The sequence below is a fragment of the Micropterus dolomieu genome, linkage group LG21, assembly GCF_021292245.1.
Source record: "Micropterus dolomieu isolate WLL.071019.BEF.003 ecotype Adirondacks linkage group LG21, ASM2129224v1, whole genome shotgun sequence".
Taxonomy (NCBI): Eukaryota; Metazoa; Chordata; class Actinopteri; order Centrarchiformes; family Centrarchidae; genus Micropterus; species Micropterus dolomieu.
Window position 1 is genome coordinate 28,696,877 of NC_060170.1, and position 25,069 is coordinate 28,721,945.

A 25,069-nucleotide genomic window follows, 5' to 3' on the forward strand; every position below is an offset into this window, starting at 1 on the left:
TTTTTTCAAAAAATTAGGCACTTTAGTTTACTTAAATTTAGAATTTATTATTTGAATAGTTATTATTTATTATCCCTCCAGTTTGATGTGAAAACTGACTGAAATATTATTTGATTTGACAGTCCGTTGTTGACTAAAAACATGTGTTGATACAACTATAGGTTATAGTACTGAATGATAACGCAAGTTCGTCGTTTTGATGTTCCGGACCTTTGCTTCAGGAAATTTTCTCTAACTAGACCTCTTTGAAATCTAATTGAATACCCCTGTACTACAGTAATAAAGGATTCCACTGCAAGCGCAAGAAATAGTGCTTACACTAAATAACAAATGGCCTTTTAGCAAAGTTAAGAAATGTGTGTCCCAGTTGCATTCTCTGACTTGAACAGATATGGTTTGACAAAGAGCCAGTGAACCCTGGACTTTTCATTTCTGTCCATGTATGAATAATTTCCATTAAACCATCTCAATGTGGCAGAAGTGGAGGTGAGGGAGAGGGGAGGAAAGAGAGAGAGAGGGTGAGAAAGAATGAAAAGATAAGGGGCAAAGGTAGTTAAGAGGCAGCTGGTTTAGGACCGCATACACACAAAAGAGAGGATAAGATTAGGGCCAACAGTATATCTTTCACCACTGCACTCTGTTTGAGCCCAGCTGAAAGTAGTGCCTAAAAAAAAACTATGAAAAAAGAAAGAAAATAATTTGCTTGTGACAACAAATCAGTTCCGGTGAAACTACATTTTGCTACATGAAAAGAATAAAGGCACCTATCTCTTTGACCAGGCCTCTCTAGCGGGGGTGACTTGCACTCTAAAGGACCACGGCTATTTAAAATAGCAGGCAGAATAATCTCTATAGATCCCCCTATTTGCATTCCAGTGTGTCTGGGTCAAACTGTCAGTCTGTCTCTCGCTCTCGCTGTCTGTTGGTCACAATCCAGAGTGTCACTGCACCAAGTCACAAGGACATGGCAGTTCTGGTCAGGAGTTCATCATGGGTCAACAACCGGGTCCCACCCAAGGGGATGCCAGCTATTGTTTATGGAAAGGGATCTTTTATGTAGGCAGTCAGCCATGAAGGTCGGGTCTTATTAATGCAAATTTATCTGCATTACAGAAGGTGGAGGTGGTGGACTAATTGCCAATTGAAACTATTAAACTATCCTATTTCTTCTCTCAGGGTATGCAGCGATACATCATGCTAAATAGAGAACGAGAGTGAGGGATGGAAGAGAGATGTGGCAGGTGAAAGAGTGAGGAAGTTAGGTCACCCATCAAAAACACACCCATCACTCTAGTGGTGACCCATCTGACCTGGATAATGCACCCCTCACCCGCCCACCCCCTACCCCACTCCATCACACACACTTATTCAACAGCTGATGCTGTCACACAGTTTCTGGAGTCGTCTCTGCCCTTAAGAAATAAACCAACATTCACTGGATCCAGACAAACAAAAGTGAGTGGTTTCTGACACCCTCGTCAATTACAGAGGTATATCTATCACATCCTCCAGACAAACCTCACAGAGAAAGGCTCAGTCCAAGGGCTACACTATGACTACTATCTCCTAGCAGCAGATGTGAATATGGCAATTACAGGCTAGTTATCCTCAAACAGCGTCAAACTGCCCAAAACCCCCTCGTCCGCCCATGACCCAAGCCACTCTCATGACCCAGTACAGCAGAGGACACGGCCATTACTCTGAATCACCCTAAACACTTGGCTTTCAACTGGGCTGAGAACTGGAGGAGCCTTTGAACATCATGCCGCATGCTGAAAGAGAGCCTCAGTGCTGGCCCTGGGGGACGCCGAGCCTTGGCCTCACTCCCTCATGTTTTTCAATACACAACCATTGACACAAATGAAAAGAAAATACATTTGAGGGAAAAAGATGTCTTAGAGGAAAAGGGATGTGGCAGTAAAGGGGTAAGAGATTTCAATGCCCCAAAGGACCTAAGGAAGACATCTGAGGTAATTCTTCAACAGATATAAAAGTTATTAACACAAAATGAATAAACATCTTTTCCTGCCCCGCTTTCTTAAGGTCTCCCTCCTCCCATGCAGCATTTCTTTCCTTTTAGGAGCGAATCCCTTTCAGAAGTGCTCATTTGATGATGCTGACTCTTCTTGGTCTCTGAGGAGCAATTACAGCTGCCCTGTCAAATACCACAACGCTCCAAAGGACCAGTTCAACGCCTAAGGGGCTCTCTCATACCCCTTGAAACCCCAATTTCAACCCCAGTGAAAGGTGGTGCACATCAACCCTTGAACTCTAATGAACACAGTCCAAGACAAGACCAGGAAAATAATGAAAATAGCATTCTATTCAACAGTGGGATCCACCTTTATACCTCAACCTATCAACCTCTAACACAACCACAAACTCTCCAAAACCCCTACAGCCACACCTTTCAAAGACAACCTCCATCCATTTTTTAATTCCCTGGTGAACAAACCCTTATTAGTGGAGGAAATCCAATTCTCTTTTCAAGGCAGACCTTGAGGTTCCCAGTAGTCCACCCACATCTGAGGAAGAGGTTGCCATCAGTGATGACTCTATTCAATCAGCTCCATGGCCAGGAGGTGAGAAAGCGCGACAGAGCTGGACAGGGGGTATCTAAATGCTCCTCATCATCACCTCTGTGTGTGTTTTTTGTAGGTGTGATCATCTTGCTGGCCCTCAACCGTAATTAATGACCTCCTGAGGTAACAGTGGCACAAAAGCAAAGGGTCCACACTCTTCCTACCTAACACCACAGCTCCCTGAAGGAAAGCAGCACAGTCTCCATGCTAATGACAGGGTAAGCAGGTGGCAGCCTCAGAGACCTGAACCCTTGGCCAATTAGAGACACCCACAGATGGAACTGCAATGTAACGTACTCGTTGCAGGATTATCACATCACCATTGCCTGTCTGCTGCATGTTGTTAGGTGTGATTGGCATGTGGGCCATCACCTGCCTAGCTCAGGGGTTTATGTGACAGGCTGCCTGGTAACACGTAGCTGTTATAGCATCCTTCCAGAAGTGACATACTTTACATATGCCATACTTTTTTTTGCAGCATTGTAGTGATGGAGCTAATTATCAGGGCTGAAGAAAGACCTGGCTGGATAATGTAAATGTCAGTGGTATGAGACAGAGGCTCTGAGTTCTCATCAGAATTGCTTTGAATCTTGCCTCAGTGATCAAAGGCATGCAGAGAGAAGAGCACAGAGCCAGACCCAGTTAAATGAAGGTTAGATTATTTCATACATTGAGAGAGCTAAAACATTTATACCACTGTCATCTACAATAATTACTTTTTGTCCAGTTTCAGCAGCTTCTAAGACTCCATCCCTTATCTGGGGCCCTTATACCCGTGTCAAGTCTCATATAGGAAATAATAAAGCCAAAAAGTTGTACAGAAAAGATAAATTAGCATACCACGTAATATGAGCACAATAGAAGAGGGATGTCCATGTTGTTATTACCCTCCATTCTCTTTCTTTATAATTAATAAACAGCCCTGATCAATGTCTTATAGCAAGCCAAACCCATTCTTAATGGCAACCTAATGCTATTTTAATTGCACGCCTTGCAACTCACTCACCATGTCACTGTACTTTAATCCAGTACAGTCGGCCTTGGCAAAGCAGCTCTAAGCAGCAACATGTAGCCAGTTAACGCACACGATGCAGTAGACCCTCCTACCGCCATGATGGAGAACCCATGTGTCTGTTTTCTGTTTCTGTTTTCGGGGATTATCTAAGAGAATATACAGCCCAAGAGTAGATTTATAAAGAGTACGTGTGGGGGGTGAGTAAATGTAGCCCCTGTGCCGTGCGTTTCAATCAGATTGAGCGGGTGCAAGCGCAGCACATTATTCTCCCCCTGCTCTGCATAGCGCTGTGCTAGGCTATGTCCTCCTGCTGTATTAGTGTGATGTATGACCCAAACGCTATGCTGCGCCACACCACACCGCACACACCCCTACCACACTGCTCCAAACACCCTCTGCGGCTTTTTCATTCCACCTGTCAAACTGTTATTCATCTCTCCCTCTCTCCTCTCTCTCAGTCCCTCCCTCCCTCACACTTGCTTTATCTTTTCACCCACCCCTACATCTCTCCGCCTTATTGCATCCATCACTTTACTTTGTCTTCATGAGCATTCCTACAGCTTTGTTTTCCTCAAAAAAAGAACACAATATTGCACATAGCTTACTGTGAATGTTGTACATGCATCAGTTTAAGATATTCTGGCTGCTTCATTGGCAGCCATGACTTTGGATGCATAGTATGAATTACTGGTAGAAGTGAAGAGAGTGGCAGAGATGTCCAATTCAAACAAGATGAAAGCACCAAAGGTGTTTGTCAGATGTGTCCACTGTGCAGGGCTGCTCTGACAGAGAGTGACGACTCTTTCCATCAGTGGCGGTGGAGTGTATGACAACCAGTCAAGAAAATAGGAGAGAAGGTGCCTCTTAAGTTCCACAAAGTAACAGCGCATCTGAATAACACAACTTGTCAGTTCAATGCCGCTGTGCTTCAGAGAACTGAGGCTTGCTAAGAGGAGGAGGGAATTAGGTGCAAAGGTTAGACATGTAATCTGAGAAAGACAATTACAGTCACTTATGGTGTCTTTTGTGAAGCGGGTCTGTTTTTATCAGTGACGCTTATTTATCTCAATGGTATTTACAGCGGGCTGAGAGAACGGTGCTGAGGGAGGGAGAAACAGAGAAAAGGCTGTCAAACTAATTCCCACCAACCCCCGCTTCCTTCATTATCTGTGGATGTTGGCTACAGAAATACTTAATTAGGTGGCTGGTTGTGTGCTATTGCTTTGGCCGCCTCCTTTGTTATTTATATGTGTATATGTTTTATCATTAAAACACAAAAAGATAAGAGATGATGGCTGCTTTTATGCTTAAGATGTGTGAATGTAAAAAGATGATTCTGATTTCTATTTATGTCAGTATGAAAAATACATTGGCCCATGTGAAAGATTTATGTTTCATGTTATAAATTCCCTCATAAGACAATACGGGCGTAATTACCACATGGCTTGAATGGTAGTGTCACTGGTTCAAAAACATTTTCCGTATTAAAAAGACTCAGTGCCAAAAGTATTTCCCTCCAAACTCTGCTAAACCTTCAGCAGTCAGTTCTTCCACTGAGCAGCTTTGATCATGTGTATTTGAGCGGTGGCAGGTGCTTTAGGCATCCCGTGAGCATTGGCCAAGACCTCTCCCCTAAACTCAGCTCAACTTGGATAGCTCAGCCAAGGCTAGAGCACCAGCGCAGCCTTGCCCAGGACACCCAGGCCACAAGCTCCACATTCTTAATCACACTGTGGAACTGATTCAATTCATTTGGCCTGGGAGCCATTACCTCCTTATTAACAGAGTGCGGAGGTGGAGCCACACCTGAATGCTCTTGAAATGGGCAGAGCGCTCAGCTGATTCTACTGCTGCAGGAGGGACACTGTGGAGGACGTCGAGGGGGAGGAGGGACTGCTATTTAAAGACGTGGGGGCTAAATTTGATTAATCCATAAACTGATTCACTACATCTGATAATGTGCTGGTAACACATCCACACAGGGACTGCTATGATTATATCAGTTATGGTTCATGGCCGTCTAAGATAAGGTTAAGATTGAGGCTCACAAGAGCGAGGGGGCATAATTGAGTTAGAATTAGGGTAAAACCACGCTATGATTTTTACCAAGGTATATAAAGTGTGACATGTAGCTTGAGACACTTAGTAGTTAGTCCATTGCCTGTTTTGTTTTTTGTTTTTATCTAAACCCAGTTGGAATACAGTTATCATTTAATCAACAAATACCTGGTTATGCTACCATACTAATGTATCTCTAATTTAATATTTTTCTTTATCCATCTATTTGAATCTTTTTCAAAAACATATTTGAAAAATGAAAAGGCCACATATCAGACCAAAATTGACAAATGAATGAAATGCCAAGCTCCATAATGGGAGATTTTCTTGTCTGTGTCGCTAAGTGCTTGCTCATGATGGGAATTGTTGGGTCTCTGTTAATAATTTTACACAGAGTATGGTCTAGACCTACTCTATATGAAAAGTTCAATGAGATAACTTTTGTTATGAATTGGCACTATAAAAATTAATTTTAATTTAATTGAATCCATGCAATACTCTTTTTTGGCTATCATGAAGCATCTAAGAAGTAGCTTAACTTCCTCATAAAATGGCTCAACTTTTCATCCTCTGGATTTGGGTTTAATAAAAATAACAAATGATCTATATCAAACTGCCAGTGTCACAATACTATAAAACAACACAAACTGGTACTCTGCTGCTCCCTTCATAGAAAGGAACACATGGATTGGACATGTTGAGTGACAGCTAGCCTATAAATAAAAAAAGTAGAAAAGTGTGATCAGATGGATGGAGAACAAAGAGCCAGCTGATCGTTCCATAAAGGAACTGTACACACACTAGACCTTACGAGGAGGAGGAGCAGGAAGCCACTCCTTGGCTTGTGTGGCCAAAGACGGATTGCCAGGATGGTATTTCCGGAATGTTTAACCAAAGCGTTGGGAAGCTTGAGGGATGCTGAAATTATACTCCCCCGCTCACAGGCTGTGCAAGTCTGCGAGCTGTTACTCACAGCTCAGAAGAATGCAATTTATGCGTCTGTTTACTAACACAAGCACTTTGTTCTAAACCCCAGGAGGGTCACATTCCACCACCAAGTCAGTTTCAATTCCCCATCAAGGTAAATACTGTGTGAAAGTGCTCCCACACATTGGCACAGTATGATCGAAGCTGGTTTGAGTTTTCCAGACTGATCAAAGAGAGAGTTTGAGAGTGGCATCTCCTCTGTTCCTACACTCACATGATATGTGGGGCTTCATGGTTCACGGCGCACCATATGCTGACGTCAGAGAAGCCCGACACATGGAGCAGAGGGGACTCGTAAAAACAACACAGGCATTACGTCAACAGCTACACGCTCTGAGGCACACATGTTTACCTGACTGTAGCCGCAGCCTCGCAAAACCAGGGAGATTCTGTTGTGTGCTCTATTGTGTGGCAAACATTTCAGATGTAAGCAAGTTCAAAACATATTCCTGTTAATATTAAAATCTCTCTTTTTAGAAGACAAACAAAGGAACTTATGTTTTCAAGTAAGGTCTGTGCAGGCAGCTAATAATTACAAGTTGTGAGATAAGAAGAGAGAACAAAGAGAACAAAAATACATCTTTGAGTGTGAAAGGCAGCTACCCCACCACCATCACCACCCACCACCCCCTCGGGCCTCCCTCTCAGACACATGTGTCATTAGCCATCCTTTCTCTCAGGCTTGATTGATGTTCCCTCTCCTAACACATCCATGCGTCCCTAATCATTTCATATGAGACTACGCACATTCTTGACTAACCATTAAGAAACCATTTATTGCCAAAGGATGGCATTAACTGGCTGACATTGATTGGTGCTTTCATTTTAAGTTCACTCTCATCAATGGCCAATGAGCAGAAAGGGTGTTAACATGTACTTTGTATATTAAGTAAAGAAATGTAGAAATACGTTGATCTATTTCGCCCGAAACGCTATTGTCTGCTACAGTTGCCTTTTCACCGCTGTGGAGGCTTTTCAGGTGCCTGACCAATATTAGCAGTCCACTGCTGATGAATGCGCTTTTGCTGTCCATAATATTCAATGTTTGGTCAACTGGCAGGCATAACGTGGACTCTTGCTAAGACAGTGCCCTCGCTTTCCAGTGGAGATGCTGAATGTGTGAGAGAATGATAAGCTCAGACTGGGGGAATCCTGGGACAGCTATGAGGCATTTTGTGAGTAATCTGACCCAGAGGGCAGGCTTAGGCCGAGCCATGTAGTAAAAGGACAATGAGCCAGAGCAGTGGAGAAACTCATACACTGCGGCTTCCCCCTAAATGACTTTAGACACGCTTCCGTCCGCAGAAACAGATTATTGCTGTTTATCCTCTTTTCATTCTGAATTTTTACATGTGTGAATTGGAGTCTTTGGCCTGATAATGGCAGTTCTCCACACCTCCCTCTCAGCTATCGGCAGCCCAGGCGCTCCAATGTGTACTTTTAAAAAATCAATTGCTACAGCTGTGAGATGAGAGTGTAATACTGAATACATTTTGTGTTTCCCCCTCTAATCTTCTCCTTCAACGTGTCAGACAAATTGTGCTGCCTCTGCCAAATCTAATATAACTGCCCCCCTTTCTCCCCTCAATGTGCGCATATATACACACACACACACACACACATAAACAAGCCCAACACACACACACACACACAAACACACAGGAGGCAAGTAGTGAGAAATAGAGATTGACAATGCGGTGAGTGGTAATCACAGCCAGGAGAGGATCAAATATGTATGAAAATACCGTGTTATAGAAAAAAGCGTATTCTTCTCACCCTCGAGGATAGACCACGCATGTAATCTCTATGCTGTCTGTCCTCAGGCCCCTGTGTTCCTGCTCTTCAATCTCATTCACCCAGACCTGAATTATTTGTGCTTTTGTATTGAAAGATAACAACTGCCCACAATGCATTTAGGATTCAACCATTCAAAGCCCTGCTTCCCCTGAGTCATGGTTAAGTCCTCTCTACCATTTCCCATCCAGTTGCTTATCGCCTCGCCCCTTGACATGTCTGTACTTCCCTTTTCAGTAAAACTGCAATTCCACCACTCTGGGTAATTTATGCAGCGATTTATCACACCACATCTCGTGACCACCTGTCATGTGGAGATAGCATTCTTGGTACTATTAAGCCAATGCAATTACCAGACAGGGGGTCTCTCAGCTCAGTCAGCATCTTAACACATAGCAGACTTCCACCTTATGACTGTGGAAGCTGCCATTATAAGCAGGTCTGCTGGAGCCCAGACCATGGGTGTAAGAGCTCTGCATCTGAGTTGTACAGACGTAGACGTTGAGCTCGAGTGTCTCAGACAGGATTGGGAAGAAAAGGGAACAACGCTGAGGAACATTAGACATCATCAAAGCATGTGTGAAGACGGTCCATGCTGCAGATGGCTGTGGAACGGAAGAGTGTCGCCGTCTTTCTAATGACAGACAATTTAATTGAAAATCCACTTATTTGTCTGAAAAAAAACAATCCAGTATAGGGGAGCTGGGGCACTATTTCCTGACTCAGTAGTTAACAGTGAAATACTGGTACCAGAGAGAGGGATGAAGAGAGGGAGTAGAGAGGGTGAGAAAGGTTGCAAAAGCGGAAAAAAGAGAAATAGAGAAGGAGGAATAAAAAGTAAGTGAAGAGAAGTAATAAAACAGGGCACAAATATGGATGGAGGAGGAGGGATTACTGATTGGACTGAGATAAAGAGGCGAAACGAAGTGAGGGTGGGAGAAAGAAGGGAAGAGGCAGAGGGAAAGAGTGAAGAAAAGGGGGAGGGGAATGGGCGCAGAGTAAAATCCAAGCTCAGCAGTCTTCCTCAGGCTCAATTTCCAGGACATGATTAGTTTGGAGTGATGACATGTAATGGGTGCAATAAAAAAAAGGCTCCTTCTCCTACTCTCAAAGAATCATTTCTCCCAAAATAGAAGCCTGCACTGAAGCTTAAAAACTCTGGGAACTAGTCTCCTTCATCTCTCCTTTTGTTCCACAACTGCCATGCTTGTAAACCGCTAGTAAAACAACCACTAAGTATCTGTCAGAATCTCTGTCTTTCAGTGCAAAGCACCCCGTGGGTAGTTCTGGCCAAGTTGCTATCACTTCTTAATTCTTAACTCAAGAGTTGCTCCTAAAAAAGAGTGCTCACTGTCTGCTTTTGCCAGGAAATGATGGCCACTTATTTTCACCCTGCACAGTCATTTGGCAGCCGGTGGCACCAGCTTGACGGCAACCTTATGCCTCCCATTTGCTCTTTTCAACTAGCGAAACGTAGTTCATATCGATTTGTATGGATCTTGATGAGCAATAATCACAGTAGTCTGGCTTGCCTGACCTCTCGAAGACTCTTTTGTAGACTCATTTAGACAACAATAATAGAACTTGCTATTGTAAAGGTCAGGTTTTAGAGCCTGCATACATACTATATATTGCCTTCAACAGGGATAGATAGATTTGCAAATATCCATAATTAGAATTAATAGTAGAGCTTTTTATGGACAAATAAATAAAATGTGATGTCACAACTTTTGGCTGAATTGTAATGGTTCAACATATTGCCTTGAAAGCATATTGTGTATATTTTCAAAGGAAGAATGCAGAGAGAAATAGATATCTAAGAAAAACAGAGAGGAAAAAGAAAGCTGGTCATTTCTGCAGGGAATGTGATGGTCGGTTGACACAAACACGAGCCTCGCCTAGCAAAACACTGCAACCAGCTCCCTGCGGAGAGCTTGGGACTGCGATAACCAAGCAAGAGAACGGAGAACAAAGGGAAATGAAAAGGCATGAATATATCAGGAAGAAAGCTAATTGACTCCAAAACACTTGCAAGGGGTTTTAGGTTCGTGAGCTCCCCTCACATGCCCTCCCTCCTCTCACTGTGCTTGCATTTCTCAACTTGTAACCTCCTACTCTTCCTCTCCTTTTATGTTCCTGCCATATTCCATTTCTTCACCTCTGCAGACTAGCACCAAAGGTCAATGTCCAATTTGTGTTACCTGTTTCAATCATAACACAAATACTGAAATAGCCTTTCTGGTCGAGTGACCCCCTTAACATTAGCCACATATGCAGACAGACTGGACTCCACCCAGACCCCCTGCTGCTGCAGAGTCCCAGACAGGGTGTCCTGGCCTGGCTCTACCCCAGTGAGCAACAACCTGGTCTCAATCCTGCACACCAGATTGACTCTGTCTGTGTTAGCACCCTGGTGTCTTATGCAAATACAGTCCATCTGCTAATTCTAATCCATCCACCCTTCACTGATGTACATACACATATGGATTTGCGTATGTGTGGCATAAACAATTGTTATAACTTCTTTGTGTGTCCTATCACCTGATGATCAATGATGATAAAATAAATGGCAAGATACTGTCGCAGAATCTCTAAACATATTCTCGCCTCACAGGGTAAACACATGCACAGCAACATCCTCGGAGATAACAGCATCCATTGAAATTAAACCAAATCACAGAGCAGACCTGTACACACACACAAACGTGTGACACACATGTATGCACTCAGCCACCACAGTAACTCGTATGTTTCTAGATGAACATGCAAAAACATCCACACATGCATGCATACAGAGCCTGAGGAAAAACATGAAAAGAGATAGAGTGTAAGTGTAAACATGGAGAGGGAAGATCATGAGAACTCAGCAGTTTGGGGATGCTAAGAGATTAGCTGCGCTTAAACAGAGCAGATACATGTACTAAATGTGCTTCAGTTGTTCAGCTAATCGCACCCATCCTGGGGATTAGCCCATATACTTGTGTTAGGGGAACCTTTGCAACGCAACGCAGTAAACACATTAGTGTGAAGAAAACAGAGTCGCAGACAGAGGATGCACTGTCACCATTAAAAAATAAAGAAAATCATCCTCTCTACTTATACGGATGCAGCAAAAAGAGGGAATGAGCCCCAATGCAGTGTGGACTACAAATATATGCCAAGTGTATGCATGTGCAAATATACATTTGCATGTGTAAGTGTGCATTGTTTTGTGTTAGCGCTTAAGTATATGCAAAATAGCATACATTGCATGAGACAAAGCGTGTGTGTGTGTGTTTGTGTGTGTGTGTGTGAGTGTGAGAGAGAGAGAGAGACTGTAGTTGGTGTGTGCCGAGCCCCTGACTTTGCACATCTCACGCATGCTGGATGAGTTCCTTCCCTATAATCTCATTTAAACCCCCTTCACACACCATAATTCAATTCTCTCTTCTAGACAATGACCATGTCATCTTAATCTGGCAGGTAGATTATACAGCATCCCACACAAGACTGCTAATGCTGAGGAAACGGCTCGGGCTATTGTAAGCTCCTTCAAGGTTGGATGGGCTGCTATAGATTGCTTTAGAGGATTGCTTCTGCCACTCATGTTTTCCACCACTGCTTTCTTGCCTTTAATCTGAAGAAGTATTTTCCTTCTTCTCACTATTTCAAAATCCTGCTCATGTTTTCTGTTGGTTTGACTGGTTAAACTTCAACAACCCCAATGCCATGCTGCTCTGAATACTTTACTCTGCTCGTCTGCTTCCTTACATGAGATGTAGCTTCTGAATATTCATTAGCTCTCTTCAACAAGAGTCACTAATGTGTGGGCCTCTCATCACAGGAAGGCATCTTGTTGTAACCCTACAACATTACACAGTGCCACTGACCAAAAGGCAGACCTGTTGTACACGCTTGCAGGTGTTAAGGCGGGGAGCCACGGTGAGCTGCTGGAGATATCGAGCTGGCAGAGCTCATATCTAGCTTACGAGCAAGAACTCCCACGAGAGGTAAGTGGGTAATTGAGCCAAAACAAAACCAGCTAATAATCTGTATTTCTACAAATCCTACTTGATAGTGAATCAGATATAATTAGAATTTTTAATTACTGTCAGTAATCAGCCAGAACATTGAGATGAAATAGAGTGGCAGGTGTGAGCACACTGGTTGTCTGGCTGAGAGGACCAGATGCCGCCTGCATCAAGTCTCCCCAGCGTGCTCAATCGGATTATGGCTAAACCATCCAGCCATCACAGGGCCTATAAGGCCTCCTTCATACCTTAGCCACTTATCCCGCCTTGATCCACCCAGCAAGGTTCCCTAAACACTGGGCACAAAGTCCCTGTTTACCTTGAGGGTTGTGTGTGTGCAGGGGAAAGTGTGACCACAGAAAACTAAAGCCAATTTATGAGACATAAAATCTGAGAAATTAAAAGATTATCATCCTATGTGTAAACCAAATCAGTCATGTGGGGACATTAGCATATTAACAAGAGAATCTTCTGCCTCCATCCAGTGCGTGCTGCTGACCTCAGTCGAAATGCTGGAGCAGGAGTCGGAGCCTCAGGATCACAGAAATACTAATGAACTGTGATGAAGGCCAGTGTTACAAGAGAGATGCATGACAGGATTACAATAGCCTACATGATTTGACCCCTCCCACCCCTCCTTAAATCATGGGTCAGATTCTCCTGACACAGTCCAGCTAATGAAAAGCAGGGACCCAATAACATTTCTAAGAAGAGTGGTACAACAAAACAAACAAAAGCAGTGCAAACAAAGAACCACACAATGAAAATAGCATTATAGTCCAACCACAAACCTCTGGAATATTGTAAAGAATAGACAGTGGGTGCAGACAGTCATGAAATTTGCTTATTTTGTATAAGACCACAACAAGTCACACTTTAAATCATTAGTTTAGCTCCCGCAGAGTTCTAAAGCTTTTTTTCTATCAACACATAAAAGCCACATCTGCTCTATGGTCATTAGAGAGTTTGACTGGTTGGACTCTTACAGTATTGAAAGCTTCTCAGTAGCATCATTAACTGGAGCTATCTGCTGAGCTATCATTTAAGCTGTGGCCAGCAAATACAAGCACCAGCGAAACCACCATTGAAGCAGAGACTGCCAAAGCATATGCCAAACTGTGATCCAAGCATCTACGTACATCATGTGGCATTAGTGAGCACAGGCAGTGATCACATCAATAGAGTCTAATTTTATCCTTTGAGCACTCCTCTCTTCAAAAGTAGATTTGACTGTTGAGCAGAAGGTTCCTCCTGCCTCCAGGCTGTTCCTGTGGAGGTCTTCTCCTCCTCTGATCATCCCTTTGTGGGTCGTCCAACAGGCCAGCCAAGCAGACAAGTTAAGTCAGACATGCTTTTCACTTACTTTCGTCTTCCTCTGTTGACCAGAGGGAATGCTTTCCAGCTGGACTAAGTTTGCCTCCCTTCTCTTTATCTCTGCAGTTGCAGACTACAGTTGTTTTGGGTGACACACTACTGGATTGTCTTTACCATATGGATGTGAATATGGATGTGTGCGCTTGGAAAAGCACCAGGTTGTTCAGTACATCGTAACCTCAGTGGATTGCATCATGTCTCTCAGCAGAATACGTCTCTCTGTGCATGTCTCCATTGTGTGCTTCTCAGAACAATGCAGCCAGTGTGAGCCAGCACTGTAAAGTGGTCTGTGGCGCGACCAGGTGTCTCCTGAGTTGATCCCAGGGGTCCCATGTCAAGATATGCTTCTGATATCCTAACACCTCTCACTGCTTCCAAGGAAGGAGGATATGGTAAGCAGGGGGCAGATTGGGCAACTTAGAGGCCCCTGACGATCACATCCCACCACAAAAGCATGCTAAACACACTTTCAGACACAGTGCAGTCAAAGACTCTATGGAACCACATTTTCTAGGCAGCCATGTACAGAGTACAGTAGTGTACTGATTACATTGTCATGTGTCACAGTATTTCTGGACACATCTTAATTTATTTGCATTGACTACTGTGATCTATTGAATATATTTATATCAATGTATCTTTTAAGTGTTTGATCATAACAACATTGCTCTGCCATTTTATAATAAAGCTCATTGAATCCACGTATTGTAAATGCTATTTCAGGTTCTGTTGCCAATGCTAGAAAGCCAAATATTTTAACATCACAGTAATCTCCACTGAAGAAATTAAGTCACTTGATCTACCAAGCAGCCAAAGGACTGAAAATGAATCTGAATAAATTCCTCATTAATTTATTCCATAGTTTCTGTCAGCATCCACTATAAAGCATAATCAGCAAAAAATACTTGTGTTTTGCCAGTCTTTTCCATTTTCAGTGTGGACAAAGATGTCAGGTAAATGGATCATGCCATTTGGTGTGTGCCATTTGATTTTAAGATATTAATCCAAGTCTTTGTACTTGCGCCTTGCTGGTTTTTCCAGATGGAAACTGAAAAAAACCCTCAATCTCTTTCCTTTGGAGAACTGTAGCAGGAAACACTATTTTTAGTTAATGTATACTCCATTTCACAGTGTTCTTAAACTGGAAGCATTTGCAGTCTCAATCAAGTTAAACCACGAAATATATGGCTCACAGTTGTCTGCAGACATCTGAATTTGGTCTGTATGCCAACCCAAGTTGGCAGGTTTTATCCTCGTCTTGTGTCTCCTATATTCAAAAGGACAAAACAAGGTTTCCATACAGAGGCAAGGGTGTGCTGTACAAAGAGGAAACAGTGCTGTGTTTGGAAGGACATGGCTAAATATAACCTCCCCTCTCACCTCCCATTCTGTGCCCGCCACCGGTTTTTCTCAGCCGGGGTCCCAGTTGGACCCTAGTCATAACCAAATAGACAGCTGGCAGTCAGTTATGTTCCCACACTTCACACTACGAACAGAGTCCCTCAGCACCTAGCAATGTCAAATGCACCGTTCAGACACCCCTAAATATTTAATCAGGACAAGTAGAAGGCAATCTTCTACATCCACTGGCATTAAACATTTAATACCCAGCTGACATGATATCTAGTCAGGCGAGACTTAGTCAAGAGACACGTGTGATCGGGAGCTGCAGACACTTGTTCTCTTCCTACTTAAATTACACAAAGACAAATCCCACAGCAAACTACAAAACTCAACACTCTGCTGAGCGTAGGTCAAAGTCAAGGGTCTGACACACCCACACACACGGGCACACACAAACAAAAAACACACACACACTGACAAAGGTAAATTTCTGTACAAACATATATCATCTTTGAGAGGTGAAGCGAGGAGGAGGCTTGTGAATCCCATCAGTCATGGCTTTAGACTAAGGTTAAAAGCGGGACAGGGTAGCCACTGTCAGCGTGCAGAGAGTGAGGGCTGAGGGCAATATGTTGTATACTGTAAAAATATAACATCACAAATCCACACAAGGAGTTTGTTATGACACTGTTAATGATACAACAGACCACAAGGAGTAAGTCTTGCAAGTACAGGAGAACTCCACTGATTTCAGACAGCAAAGTCTGTTTACAGGTCTTGGGGAGTAGCGCGACATGTGAATAAATGTTGTATAAAGCCTTTTGTGGCTCCAGAGGGAGCGGCACAAAATCTGATAAATTGAGACAATTTAGTGATGCCACTTGAGTCATCTACAGTTGGGGCTATAGACTACAAGTTTAAAAACATTGGGGATGTGCTATTAGAAAGGAGCTCACAAGCCCTCTGTGGCCTGCTCCACATCTCTGCTTGAGGCTAGCGGCTTGAGGATGCATAAGCTGCTACTAGCATAACACATAAGAAACTCCAACCGAACTGTGGCCGGTAACGTAGGAGCCAGGTTTTGCAAGGAAGAAGAATATGTGGAATAAAAAGGCTTCTTGGTTCTGCTGCACCAAATTTTAAAAACTGTCCGTTGTGTAGTGTTGTAGTTAAAACCGCCCAAATCAAGACCAAGACCAGAGTTTATCGAGACCAAGACAAGACCAAGACTTTTAGGGGCTGAGACCAAGTCAAGACCAAGACCGAGGGAGGGCGAAGACCTAGACCAGTTCCCCACATTACATGACACACAATAAAATGTGGAACAAGATCATAGGTACTTCTGAAATTGATCTGAAAGACCCACATTCCCATTAAAACACCCACATACAAACACTAAGAGCTGAAATCAACGTAAGCACCACAATCACCGGGAGGGGTGACAGTCGTTAATGGTAACAACACATTTTATTTAGAGTTATTGGTTGCATTTGAAGCAGTACATTTTACATCCCATCAAAGTTAAGATGTTAACAAATGAATCAGACCATGCAAAAGCAATTTATTGCTATTCCCAAAGGTATGGTCTTGAAATAAAATCCTGAGTCCTCAATGTGTGAGACCGAGACAAGACCAAGTACAAATGCAGTCGAGTCCGAGATGAGACCAAGACCATCAAAAAGTGGTCTTAAGACCAGTCCTAAGACCAAGACCAGTCTCGAGTACTACAACACTACCATTGTGAGCACAACAATATTATAGCAGTACAATGCAAAATTAATGGGAGTACTCTTTTAATAAATACTGATACTAAATAGTTCACTCTATGTCTAACATACATAATTAACTGCATAAAAGTAGATGCTATAAACATCAATTTACATGTAGAGATCAATCGACTTGCTTGCAGTCAGTCTTGTAGCCTGGTGGTTAATCGGCAGAGGAGCAGGTACATGGTACTGGAAAGGAATCCAAGGGCAGTGAATGCAAATTTGTTTTGCAGTGAAATGACTGTCAGGAACTTTCTGAATGTATTCAGTGCATGAAGTCACTGAATTATTGGGCACCTAATTTTGCACATGAACATAACAGAACATGAGTTTGGTTGCTGGTCTACACATGTCGTTGTTGTCGGGAGGAAGATGGTGTGTGTGGTCCAAGTCAATAGTATCAAGTGGTGTTGGGCAAACATGTATACAGTATATACATACAGACACAAGCACACAAACACACACACACAGATACAGATGCAGATACTGGAGGTGACCTAGCGCAGTGACAGGGAGGGACGTGACTTGATTAAGAATGGCGAGGTAAGAGTGATAAAGTACCATCTAAATCCACCCACATCCTGTGACCCTGCAATAAGTCAAACACCAACGACAGCCACATACACCATAAATAATTCTGTCGGATGTCAGGCTGGAGCAGCCCTCCCTGTGCTCGGGTTAAGATTCATTGTTTGACTAAATGTAAGACTAAAAGTGGAAAACTTTGCTTTCGGGAAAACAAACACAAAGCAGACATACCCCAAATAACAACTAATAAGATGCTAAAGGCGGCTAAATCTAACTTTCTGTTCTCTATTTTCATGCTCTCCTGGGCCACATGTACAGACACAGGGAGGGAAACACAGATCGCACACATACTGAATTCTAACTTGTACTTGTCATAATTCATGCAACCACACCCAAACACATGAACACATCATGTGGGGTTAATAGAGCAGGTGTCCACTGCAGAGCTCTCTCTGCACCCTTGGCTCCTGAGCCAATATTCTGGGCTAATTTGAATAAAAAAATCTGCAAACATTTGCTGGACCATTCAGGCTAATGTTCAATCTGCTGCTCTTTGACACAGTGCCACCATGCATCTCATTTCCATTCCTGAAGCCAGCATTGCAGTGTCATGCGGTGGGACTACAGAGGGGAAAATAGTAAAACTGGGGAAAGAGGAAAAGGAAAGAGGAAGGGAATGACAAGTTTTTATTTCTGCAAGAAGAAACTGCTTGAGTATTCAGCTTGAAAAATATCCGTACTCTTACATACAAATGTGTCAGCAGAACATCATCAAGGTCAAGTTAAAAAATAGAATTCTGTTGCTCTTTAAACAAACCGGCACAGGTGCAAGAAAGTGCAGGAAAAGGCAGTTATTTGACAGAGAAATGTGGAAGATACATGAAATTGTATGGAGAGTCTTTGGGTAAACATTCACCAGGTACTGGCATTCTCAAGATGCTGCAGGAGAAACAGACACACACGCACATGTATATATATCCATCTCAGTTGATTTGTAAACATCTTACATACACAAGCTCACATCTCCTAACTTCCTAGCATACAAAAATTGAAACAGTGTGGCAAACTTAAAACAGACTCTTTTGGAAAAGCAATAAACAAGGAAGGAGAATGGAGGAAGCAAAACATGCTCCCATGATGATATACCGCTTGCTTTTATGCATAGTAAAGAGTTTCAACTCAATTTCCTCCTCTTATTTTGACACCATCCTGAAGATAATATCTCCCTCTGTCTCTTTCTCTGTTCCAAATGCATGATGAGGGTTGCATAAAATTAACTGCTTGACAAGGGGAACGTGTCCAGGGGCAACATGGAGGACCATGTTTCCAAAGAATCTCGACACACTCTGCTCAACCCCCCATATCCCCAAGTAACAACACAAGATCTGATAGAGAAGGGAGAGGCCTGTTTAAAATAGCACCCCACAGACACTCTTCTGAAGATTTGAAGTACCAGTGAAGAAATACAGAGCGTAAAAATTATGAACTCAGCACTGAAATTTTCGACATGGTTGGTCCATCTTGTAGGCTTCTACAAGATGAATGAATTAGGGATTAAGTATATTGTGAATGTATGTTGTTTTGTTGTTTACTCCAGTCAAAAGGAAACAGAAGCTCTTGTCAAAAAAGCACAGAGGTGAATCTGTCATCTCATGCCCTTCGTGCACTGAAAATAGACAGGTTGGAGCTTTAAATGCTTCATCTACTCTCTGGTATCCCAGTCCAATTACAACTCGTCCGACCAAGCCCTTTCTTTCCACACTCTCACAGGCTGTCAGATTCTGATACGTAGGGCGTTGCAATATTGAAGGTCGGTCAGTCTGCACACTTAACCTCATTTCCCGACACTCTGTCTCTCCCAAAAGAGCCTTTTGATTGGTGTCCATTTGAAAAGCAGGCTTTGGGTTTGAAGGGAGGGGTACGGAGAGTAGGGGAGAGCCTCAGCATAGTCTGAGAAAGGAGCTTTTTGGAGCACAACTCCTGACTGCAGTCAGTTATAATGGTTTTCAATTAACCAAGGGAAAAGGCTGCGAACTAATCTGGGCTTGCACAGGAGAACCAGCCATACAATATTCATGTACACAAACTAATGAAAGCCCAGATTAGCCTACATATTTACATGGGGTCTGCGCTGTGTCGTCCACACACTGAAGGAGTCTGCTGCAAAAAGGAGAGGAGAAAAAAGGAGAAAAGGGGAGGGTGGTCCATTGGGGAAATGGAATCAGACACAGAAGAGATAATGAAGAGTAGAAAGGAGATCAAGAGAGAAAGAAATCAAGGAGAAAAAATGAGAGGTCAACGGGACACCGGCAAGACCTTGAACGAAAAGGAAATGGGATCATGAGATAAAGAGGTGATGAAAAGCAAAGGGAGGTACAACTCCTCAAAAGAGATTAAGGATCATCTGCATTTTGCCTTTTCATCTGCCTTTGGCTGTAATCATTCCCCTCTAAATGCAGACACCACGCAACCACTCAAAATGACACCAATCTGAATGAGTGATCTTGACAAATTGGGCTGCTAGAGAAAAAAGGGTGCTCTTTTGACTGAGGAGAGGGCTGCAGACAGTTGGGAGTCTACAGCAGGACAAAGATATAACTGTAATTGGCTGCCACACTCTCCTTCCCCTAATCTCCGACCACGGAAAGTGGTGACTGAGGAAATGGGCCAGCAAGCACGAAAAGATTGCCACAACAGCAAAATGGTCTGCAATCACAAATTTCAATAATGTCTGAAATGTTATGTACATGCATCAGAACAATATGGGAAATCCATCCATAATCCTTAGTAGGTCACAAAAGACTTAAAAGACTTCAAAGCTGGATTAATGTGTGACTGGACATACCAATTCCACACTGGGTAACTTCTTACCAAGCATTAACATTGTATGTCAAACTAGTAGCTAATCGTGGGTTTAGTTTGAAAATATCCTTTGACCTTTTGTAGAGGTCTCAGAATTAATTTTATGCTCCACAGATATCTAATTTTATGCTTTTACGGACTTACACATTTGCAGAATAATGGAAACGTCCTTATATTTTTCTTCACTTACGAAGCCACTGAGCCTGGCGTGCTGCAAAATGTTCTGGGTTAACTGCCTGCATCTGTTTCATTTCATGACTAGTCTATAGGATGCTTGTGTACATACGCCGATGGGCTTACAGTGAAATGCAATACAGAAAGAACACAATTTCTGGCTGATCTGAGAAAACTCATATTCTCCTGTTTCAAGGACCCAGAGATACTAATGAATTCACAGTTCTACCAATGTGCTGGGCTAGCAGGTTCTCCCCCCACTCGTCTCTACCTGCCTCAACTTTCGGAAATGAAATGTGAGAAATGGGCCAATTTACAGCTAAAGGCTGTTTCTTCCTAAGAGACACAGACGTAAAGATGGAGTACAGATGATATGCAGAGGTATATGGGGAGAGATGAGGGGTTTGAATTTAGACAGAGAAAAAAAGAAGAAAAAGATGTGAGACAGGAAAGCAAGACGTTGGCACTAATATGAGTGTCATCTCTGAGGGTAGACAGAAATGCTTGAATTGCATTTTTGCCCTTTAACTTCTCTTATACAAAGAGACTGGAGTTGAAGAGCGGCTCTTGATCTTTCCAATCAGCTACCATGACAAGAGCTGCTCAGATATTCAACAAGCAGAAACAAAAGAGGATGTCAGCGTGAAGAAGTTCGCTACACTCAGAGAAGTTTGAAAGAAAGATATAAAGAAGTTGGAAGAAGCAGGCAGAACAAAGGCAATGTACGAAGGACGACAGTATCGAATATGAGAGGTCTTCCGCCATCTGCTCAGAATTATGTCTGGGGTCCATACTGCAGCTGAAATACTCTGTAGCCCACCATTTCCTAGGGGTAGTGCTATAGCTATGTTACAATATCTAGTGGCAATGCTCTCCTAATTCTTCTTTATAACAAAAGCATGATGCAATTTATGTTCAACTAGTCACAGGTGTGAATTGTTCCCTTCAGACAGAAACATAACTATGAAGGTGCTGTTTTCTGTATTTTATTTCTAAATTCATTAAATGTTGAGACACCTACAGCGTCTTTGACAGACACATTGGTAGTTTCTGCAGACTGATGGGAAACAAAGCTTTCTGATCGCTCTGACATCACATCTGTTAACTCCTCAGCACAGCTTTGAGAGGATGAGCCCAGGAGGTGGAGGAGGAGGTGGGTGGGCCGCTGGGAGGGGTATTATTTCTTGCCTCCCCCCCCCTTCCTCGTGGGAACAGTTACATTTTCATTCGATAGGAACTTGAAAAACCACCATCTGTAATTAGATTACAAATAGATAAATGGAATGAGAAAAAAATCTTGGGTAATTAACTCAAACCATATTCTAATCAGCTTTCATAACGCCCCCTCCTCTCAACAACCTCCGAAGTGAATCCTCTCACAAATCCCCCTGGACTCACCATCACACAAGCCAAAGATGAGACGGGCACTCAAACGAGATCATTTGACGCTAATTTCCCAAACAGGAAAGCACTTAAAAGACACGCTCTGATTGAGACAACTAACCACGTGCATCAATAGCTGATGAGAATGAAACAGAAGAAACAGAATGTGTACTGGATGAAAGGTCGAAAAACATCTTTCTGTCTCGTGTTGTTTTGTGTACGTTTCCTGAAATGAGCAATTCCTGTGTCGAGGCAACAGTTTCCGTCATCGCAGGAAACGAGGACAGGGAATTAAATGAGTCTCTCTTTATAGGAATGGGGACAAGTGGCTATGATAACAGTCAAAGAGGTGTCTCACAAGGCGTGTCGCCCGCCACATTCGCATCTCCATTATCTGTCAACCTGCCAGTCCATCTGTCTGCCGCACCATGGTTGACAAACTCACTCTTCAAAGGAAACATTTGTCACATGTACTGTGCAATGAGGAAAAGCGACACCCTAAATTTGACACACTGATCAGCACTTTTCCTACTGTTGAACATTTTTCATCAGTTTGTAATTATTCCTCCTGTAGTAGAAATAAAGAATTCCAAAGAATTTTATCAAAGCTGTCTCTCAGACACTCATCAGACTGACAGCTCAATCACGCAACCATTACATTTGTCTCTCATTTTGATTAGAAATCCATTTCAAATGTCAAGTTAATTTTGATCATATAGAACAAAGCACAGCAAAAAAAATTAAGAGAGGACAGACACCACTGAAACAAGAAGAGCAAGAGATTACATGTCAAACTGTTTCTCCACACTGTTACTTTGACATTAAGATATCCCAAGCGCATACGTATAACAGGTAAATATGTACATATCTTTGACAATATAATTTCTTGATGAACAAAGTTATTGTAAAAACAAGGCCTTGAATCATGTAATTTCATCAACTGTAGAACCACAGCAACAGAGACAAACTTATTAAATTAGAACACAGTGCCAAAAACACACACTTCAAAGCACCAACTGGCTGAGAAACTCCCAGCACTGTCAACAGATTTGCAACAGGATTTTACCAGATCAAAATGGTTCCTTTGGGACCAAGAGCACGTTGGCACATGGAGGACTGCTTTAATTTCTAAACACCTGCTCACTCTCTACTTAGACCCCAAAATACAACCAGCACAGAGTTTTCCCTCTTCAACAAGCCATCCTGGTCTGTATACCGCAGCCAATTCATCTCCCCTGAGTGTGCACATGCATGTGTGTGTGCGACAAAACAGCCACTATCATCACAACAGCCTGCACCTGCTCTGCCCGAGGCCCTAATCTGTTAGCTAGGACAACCCGATCTCACTCCCAAGTCGGAAAAATACTGCCGCTTGGACCATAGCCCTCCGCTTTTACAATATGACGCTCTGGCATAGGGGCTGTGCGATATAACGATATATATCGTTTGACGATAGAAAAACGTGTATCCTTATGCTACATTAATGCTCTATCGTTTATTTCGTTGTGTCGCAAATTCCACACTTTACCGTAATATTTCAGTGAAGGGACGGCACTTTGCACCACAGTGAAGCCAGTTTTGATATTCTACGTCTATCGAACATCCAACATAAAACTAATATCCAACTTGAAACTAATTTCACCGCGGTCCGTTCTTCCACATATGCCGGTGTTGCGGAAAAGAAATTTGCATTCAGGATAAACAAACGTGGAGGGGAGTGAAGTTTACTGATAACTGGATAATACTGAACAGGAGGGATCAGACCATGCAAGCTAAAACGAGGACCTCATGCCAAAGAGAGAAGTCTGTTGAGCCATGCAACATTATTCCAGCAGTTCCAGCGATGATGTGTGTCTCAGGTAACTTTTAATGACTTGCCCACAGACATTCAGCTTACTTTGTAGTTCACCAAGACATGCTGTTGTTGTGATGTTAGCTATAGCAGCAGGAGAGCTGTGAGTATCGCAGTCTGGAGCTGCTGTTTTGCTCTGGAATGTCTCGTCCTATCGTAAGCTTTGCAGCACCAAGTAGCGACAGTTTGCTAACCTACAACCTAGATAACGTTAGTTACATTACTTGCTATGTTGTTGTTCACTCTAAATCATGGTATTTGTCATGTTATTGGATTTCTCCAGAATTGTTAACAAGTTAATGTTGGAAATTAACTCAGTAACTCATGATATTTTATTGAATTATACAGAATTTTTTCTATATCAGGATATAAATCATTATTAGGATATGAAATGAACAACCTATATCGGGATATGAATTTTTTGTCATATCGCACAGCCCTACACTGGCCTCATTTCTGGTTATGCCCGCCGTTCAAAGTAAAGAGCGAGTATGTCTATATGTGAAGAAGGTGTGGTGGATGGATAGGACAAATAAACACAAACAGCAGACGGCTGTTTGGGTCATGTGTTAAACCAAAAGTAAATTATTTATTACTTTTAAGTAATGTTACCTGTGATCGTCTCCTATTTGGAAAGTCTAACTAGTGGCATATTTTTGACTAGTTGCATATTTATTACTGCTAAATTGACCGGGCGTAGCATATTTATTGTTTCTAACTTGTCCATGGAGCCCTGCGCACCCAGAAATGACACAAGAAGGGTACTTACAGCGTCATATTTTGAAGTACAGGGCCACTGACCAAACTGAAAGTATTTGATGAGTCGGGAGTAAGAATGTGTTGGCTAGGAGCAGCAGAGGTGGAGGAATGAGGATATGGAGTGATTGAAAGCTAGGGAAAACCGATATGTTGGCATAAATGTGAACAGCTTAGCTCGGTCTAACTATAGCGCTAGGGCTGAAACGATTTATTGATTAAATCGATAAAATCGATTAGTAAAATGCTTCGACACAAATTCTTTGTGAACACATCAGGATCATAATGTAGCCGTTTGCAAAGTGGAGGAAGAGAGAGAAAAGGTCGAGGGACAAAGAAGAAAGTGTCCAAAGTATGTTATTATTTCATGCTAAAGAAAACAACAACTCTGTCTGTGTCACAGTCCGTCCACCGTAAAACAAAACTTATGTCGCCTTGGCAACAGCACGACGGCAGCTGAACAAAAAGGTGTTCTGCCAGCGGACCAGAGACAAGGTAACAGTAACAGCAACTTTAGCAATTAACTGAAATCTTGATTGATTGTTGAGTTGAAGGCTAGCCAAAGTAAGCCGCAGTCCTCA

General features: G+C 42.6%; 1 protein-coding gene across 3 annotated transcripts in view; it reads right to left on the bottom strand.

The window, feature by feature from the left end:
* LOC123961053 (tetratricopeptide repeat protein 28-like) overlaps positions 1–25,069 on the bottom strand; it is a 168,209-nt gene that overhangs the window by 83,380 nt on the left and 59,760 nt on the right. The window lies entirely within an intron of this gene.